General features: G+C 34.8%; 1 long non-coding RNA gene across 10 annotated transcripts; it reads left to right on the top strand.

Moving 5' to 3' along the window:
• The first annotated feature begins 2,183 nt into the window (after positions 1-2,183).
• On the top strand, positions 2,184-5,755 carry LOC26530962 (uncharacterized). Of its 10 annotated transcripts, none has more exons than XR_004305348.2 (3): positions 2,184-2,271; positions 4,193-4,289; positions 4,353-5,755. It is a non-coding gene; the product is annotated as an uncharacterized lncRNA (long non-coding RNA). The 10 variants fall into 10 exon arrangements; XR_011417136.1 differs by lacking the exon at positions 2,184-2,271 and adding an exon at positions 2,333-2,522; XR_011417135.1 differs by lacking the exon at positions 2,184-2,271 and adding an exon at positions 2,334-2,526.
• Positions 5,756-6,202: the final 447 nt, after the last annotated feature.

Below are 6,202 nucleotides of genomic sequence, written 5' to 3'. Positions count from 1 at the left end.
CATCATTGCAATTGCAAATGTATTGTTTTCTGTGCTATTATTTCAATTCGTGTTTTTCTCACTAAGAGTCAATAATTGTTGTGTTGAGTAGAGGCGGTGGTTGAGACGGCGGCAAGTAGTTGCGTAGTTGAGACGGCGGCAAGTAGTTGCGGTTAGTTGCGAAAAAGATTGTTCACGGTATCGGGAACTCCCGACTAGAACCTCTTACTTGTTTTAATGAGAAATCTCGCATAAGCTTTGAAAGTGAGCGCCGGTGTATGTATATTTTTTCGCCTCAAGTGAGACATCCATGAAATAGACATTTTATCAACTATCAACCTAATCAAGCGCGTCATTTAAAATTTGTAATTTATAAGCCATTAATATTTACATAATTTATATTGCGGTTTTTATAAAATAAGTCGATAACTTAAGAGCTGTAATATATGTATGTGGAAATTATGCAGCGCACGCATTTTCATATGTATATCAAATTGTGGCCGTAAGAGAGTGAGTATTTTCCAACACTCTCACTTTAAATGAGCTCAGAAGAAACAGAAATCCATTAAGTCTATAGCCTGCGATTGCCACCACACTACAGACTTTTGCGTGTTGTCGATTTTTGATTGCCGATTTTTGGTTTTTTAGTGATTTAACAATGATTTTTATCAAATAAACTATTTTAGGCGGTTCCAGTAGATTATCGATACAAATTGTTTTCGGTCGTTAATATTTGGCGTGTATGTGCAAGTGTGCGAGAGACATTTATTAGGAACCGAACTTGTGCGAATGTCATTCGCACAACTGGTGTTGTAAAATAGACCGCCTTCCCCACCCCCATCAGGTGTGAATTATTTGACTTGTGTGCGTAAATTTATGTACATTGTATGTATGTATTTTTGTATATACATAGTGTGACTGCATTAGCTACTGCTAGAGAAGACACTTGTGACTGTCGTGAAAAGTGTAGAGCCTTTTTTTAATCTTGAACTCTGATGTTGTTTCACCAGCTGGAGCTTCATTATACCCTTGCAGAGGGTATTATAATTTTGTCGTGAAATGTGTAACGCATAGAAGGAGACATCTCCGACCCCATAAAGTATATATATTCTTAATCAGCATCAACAGCCGAGTCGATATAGCCATGTCCGTTCCGTCTGTCCGTCTGTCTGTTTCTATGCGAACTAGTCCCTCAGTTCTAAAGCTATCTTAATAAAACTTTGCAGAACTCTCTTTCTGTTGCACGCAGCACATATGTGAAAACCAGCTGGATCGGACCACTATATCATATAGCCGCCATAGGAACGATCGGTCGAAAATTAAGTTTTTGTATGAAAAAACATTTTATTTTTCAAGATATCTTGACCAAACTCGGTATTTATTAGTTTTACTTTACTCCTCATATATGTGCAAAATCCTATTAATATCAGACAACTATATCATATAGCTGCCATAGGAACGATCGGGCGAAAATTAAGCTTTTGTATGAAAAAACATTTTGTTTTTCAAGATACCTTGACCAAACTCGGCATTTATTAGTTTTACTTTACTCCTCATATATATGCGAAATCCTATTAAGATCGGACCACTATATCATATGGCTGCCATAGGAACGATCGGTCGAAAATTAAGTTTTTGTGTGAAAAAACATTTTGTTTATCAAGATATCTTCATCAAACTCGTCATTTACTATTTTCCCGGTACTTCTTAGATAGGGGCAAAGCACTAGGAGCATTATGAAAAGGTTGGGTCTGCAAGGGTATTAGATCTTTGGAGTGCCGAAGATAGCCCTTCTTTCTCGTTTTAATTAAAATTGCAATTAATATCCTTTTTGGTTTTTTAAGTCTTCTTGAAGACAATTCAAATATTTAGTACCAAATTTCATTTATTTCAGACATATTACATGATAATAAATCAATTAATAATTCAATGTAAAATAATGTTATATTATATAAAACTATATTATAAAATTATAAAAATATTAAATAAATATTTTTAAACTTTTACCTTAAAATAAATTACTATATTTGCTTGAATTTTAATTTATTTCATTTAATTAAATTAATTAAATTTATATATTTTAAATAATATATATAATAATGTTAAATACCTAACTTAAAAAGATACAAATTTTATTGTTAAGAAAAAAAGTTGTCAGTCCTTAATAGTTCTCAGAGGCAACGAGCTGAAATCAGTTAAATAGGTCTATTTCTATATATGCTGAACAGGAGAGGATAGAATCTCAACTAGAGCGTAGAGAAGACGATGGATTTAGTCAAACTAGAAAAACAAGTAAGAGATTCTAGTCGAGGCTCCCGACTAGGGAATACCCTAAATCCTCTTACTCCAACACCAAATAAATTTAAAAAAAAGTTCCCCTGGTAGGGCTCGAGCTCGCGACAGACTGCATTACTTGCTATGCCTCTACTCAGCAGCCACACCAATAATAAAGTACTTACAAGAAAAATAACGAACTAAAATAATATTACAGAAAAAAGTCGAAATTACCATGATGTAAGAATGCGAAGCAGACGACCGTGAGTGTGTGTGTGTACATGTATACAAAAATTCATGAAGTTTCGTTAGATGTGCAATTGCGCAGTTACATATAACTTTGGGTTTTTCTTAACCCATCCCTATAAAATTTTCTACATTTTATTGTACCATAGAATATTTGTGTATTCTGAAAAAGTCAATTGCATTTAAATTGTGGCTTAAATTGGTTGGAAATAAAAGTTGGGTTATCAACTTGATTTATAGCTCTAGGGTGGTGGCGGGGAGGTGTCGATAAGTATAAAATAAAAGATACTTGACAAATATATAATATTCTAGAAGCAACATAGCATGTTTGATGACTCTAGCTCTTATTACTTACCCAATTTGCTCAAAAAACCAGCATGTCTATATCGATTCTTATCGATTATCGACGGACGGACGACCAACGGATAGGCAGACAGATAGACAGTCAGATGGACATGATGTCAGCATCATGCTGCTGCCTGTTGCATACATTTGCATTTGGACCAAATACAATATACCCTTATATACATTTTTAACGTATTCGGGGTAAAAAAAAACAATTAACATTAAAATAGATTAAATTAAACAATAAATTGACACATTCAACATACATTATTTTACACGTCTGCGCTATTTGACGTGGCGATTTATTTCTGTGTCTGTCTTGTAGTTTAGTCGTTTGTTTGTTGGTGTGTTAATTATGTGTAACATTTTTAATGTGTGGCGTTTGTTGTAGTGTTGTTCTTGTTGTAAGATTGTTGCTGCATCAAAATTTGGTGCATGGTTGCTTCTTATTCAGTGGGTCATTAGTGCTGTTTCCTGCATATTTTGATGTCTTAATTTGAAATCTGATTTATGTTGAGTAATCCTTGCTTAAGTTTGGATTTTGTTGTGCTTATGTACACACTGTTGTATTTGTTTTTATTTTCTCCAGCACATGGTATGTGGTAAATTACGTTACTTTTGTCGGTCATAGGAATTTTTAATTTTATCTTATTAAACAATTTTTGTAACAAATTTGTAGGATTGTATGCTCTATTATTTCCTTGTTGTTGTAGTTGTCTGAGTTCGTTATGTGTTCTGATAGGCGTGGGACATTTACATATTAGGGAATTGTATATTTTGTTAGGTTCTGTAGACTTTTCTGTTTCGATATGTCGTCTTTTTATACCCTGAACCCATTAAAAATGGGTATTATGGTATATTGTATTTGAGCAAAATCCAAATGTATGTAACAGGCAGAAGGAAGCATCTCTGACCTCATAATCAATAGCCGAGTCGATCTAGCCATGTCCGTCTGTCTGCCTGTCCGTATGTATGAACGCAAGGATCTCAGAACCTATAAGAGCTAGAGACTTGAAATTTTAGGTGTAGGTGCTCCTAGTGCCCGCGCAGATCGAGTTTGTTTCCGATAATCGATTACTTACTCTGTTTCCAAGCAATCGATAAAAATCCATATCGGTATCCTGTTTTTTTTTTTGGCAATTTTGGTAAATAATCAGAGCTAGAGTCACCAAACTCGATATATAGCTTCTAAAATAGAATATATATATGCATTTGATGTTGGAAGAAAACGGTTCAGGGTATCCCTACGCGGGAGCTCCTGACTAGAAACTCTTACTTGTTAATAATGTTTTAATTACATTTTGTGGGAAGTCTTTTTTTATCAAGAGTTTTTTAATTTCATGTATAGTTTCCTTGTGGTATATTGTGTCCAATATGTTAAGTTTTCTTGGCAATAGCCCCTTGAACTCAATTAATAGTTGGCTTTGAATTACCTTAACTTCATGGTAAGCATGCGCGTTTGATTAAATACCCAGAATTTTATTTTAAAACCGCTGAATACTGGACAGGTTGCTTTTGCTGGCGGTACCCCAAAGATGGATGCCTTAAAATGCTTGACGCGAATCTTCAATTTGGACTGCCTGCCGATCAGCCAGTATAATTTTTCACCGTTTTTTCTGCCTATGTGTCCTTTTGCGCAAAATATGTTCACGCCATGTCAGCCGTCTCTCGAGTGTGACACCTAGATAATTGGGCGTTGTGCTTACATTAATCTGTATTCCGTCTAGGAAAACTAGAGGACAGTTTCATTTACGCAGCGTAAAAGTGGTATGAGTGGTGTAGTGCGTATATGCCCTTACAGAATACCCCGTACTTAAATATAAAGTATGCAGCACTTTGTTGCATACAATAACAATAATATGGTAAACGAGCCCAGAGCCACATTATGTATTGGCTCGGTCTCATATTACGCAGCGCGGTTCACTAGCCTCACTAGCTGACCGTTTATGCTTATGCTGCATATCCCACGCTCCGTCTGAGCGCATTCCGTGAGCAATATATATGCTCCCTAAACAGGCATATGCGAGCTACTCACTCTCCCTCTCCTTGTAGCTGTTAACGAATAACAGCATAAGTATATATGTATATCCATAGGCTAAGCGAACGTTATAAAAACTGAATAAATTCATTCTGAACAAAGATACTAAACAGTACTGACGTGCTGGCCTTTTTTCATTGACAATAAGTGCTCTTTTTACATGGCGACTGTGACAAATGTCACGAACATGTTAAAAAGTAATAGCACAGGGCGGTCGAGCGTCTCACAGCAACAAGGGTTGATCACATCCCCGACTGATTGTGGACAAAATGGGAATACAAGGACAAAAGTATAATGTGAATGTATAATGTTGAAATGGAAGATAAGATATGATATTTACACAACCGCCAATGAATGTTGATGAATTTGAATGGAAAACGTTATGAAGAAAAACACATATGTTGAAAATGTGTGTCCCTAATGAGAGGGGCATTAAAAACATACTTGTGCACGACTGATGATTATAATGAAAATGTGGACACTCCTTATTTGAGGGGCGATTACTGCACGACTAATTATATAACGATGAAAAAATGGATAACAAACAAAAGTCGCCACCACCCACGTTGATGATGCGATGATGAAAAACTTACTTTTATACCTGTAAAAAAGAGAAACAAAAAAAATCCAAAAAAAAAAAAACAACAATCCAAAAGGAGCCGTCACCTGGCAAACCGTCGCTTATGCCTACGTCAGATTGTAAAAAAAAAATAAAAATTTTAAGATGCGTTTTAAGCAGAAAACAAACAAGCAAAACAAAACCCGACTTGTAAACAATAAAAACATCAAATTCAATAAATATATGTAATAAAACCTCAAATGAACGATACAAACAACAACTTGTCTTGTAAAAGTAAACGAAAACAAATTTAACATTACGCATTTGTAAATTTTTAAAGATAATTCCTTTTTAATTTTATGTATGATCCCATACTATATATGAATATTAATATTAAAAAGAGGAAATTAAAAAGTTTTAATTCGTTCAGTTGGAATATAAAGAAATAGGTGCTCCGCTTGTCTCATTAGGTAATTCAATATTATGATCAAGAATTAGCATGATCGAGGACAAGATTAACAAAGTATATAACGACTATACAGACTTTCGTATGCGAGCCATACAAATTTTGCAAAGGCATAGAGAATTCATATCAGTATATGAGTTCGAATCCGAATATATAGAAACATTCGGCACATTGACAAGTCCACTCTATTCATGTTCTAAAATAGAGTGCGGAATAATTTTGTCTACACTACCCTACGTCAAAATAAAAACAATTATTGACGAGCATCCGATTCTAGGGCAGACAATATAGGAAT

Source organism: Drosophila virilis, unplaced genomic scaffold (assembly GCF_030788295.1).
Source record: "Drosophila virilis strain 15010-1051.87 unplaced genomic scaffold, Dvir_AGI_RSII-ME tig00001170, whole genome shotgun sequence".
Classification (NCBI taxonomy): Eukaryota; Metazoa; Arthropoda; class Insecta; order Diptera; family Drosophilidae; genus Drosophila; species Drosophila virilis.
Note: the sequence above shows the minus strand (reverse complement) of the source record. Positions and strands in the feature narration are given on the sequence as shown.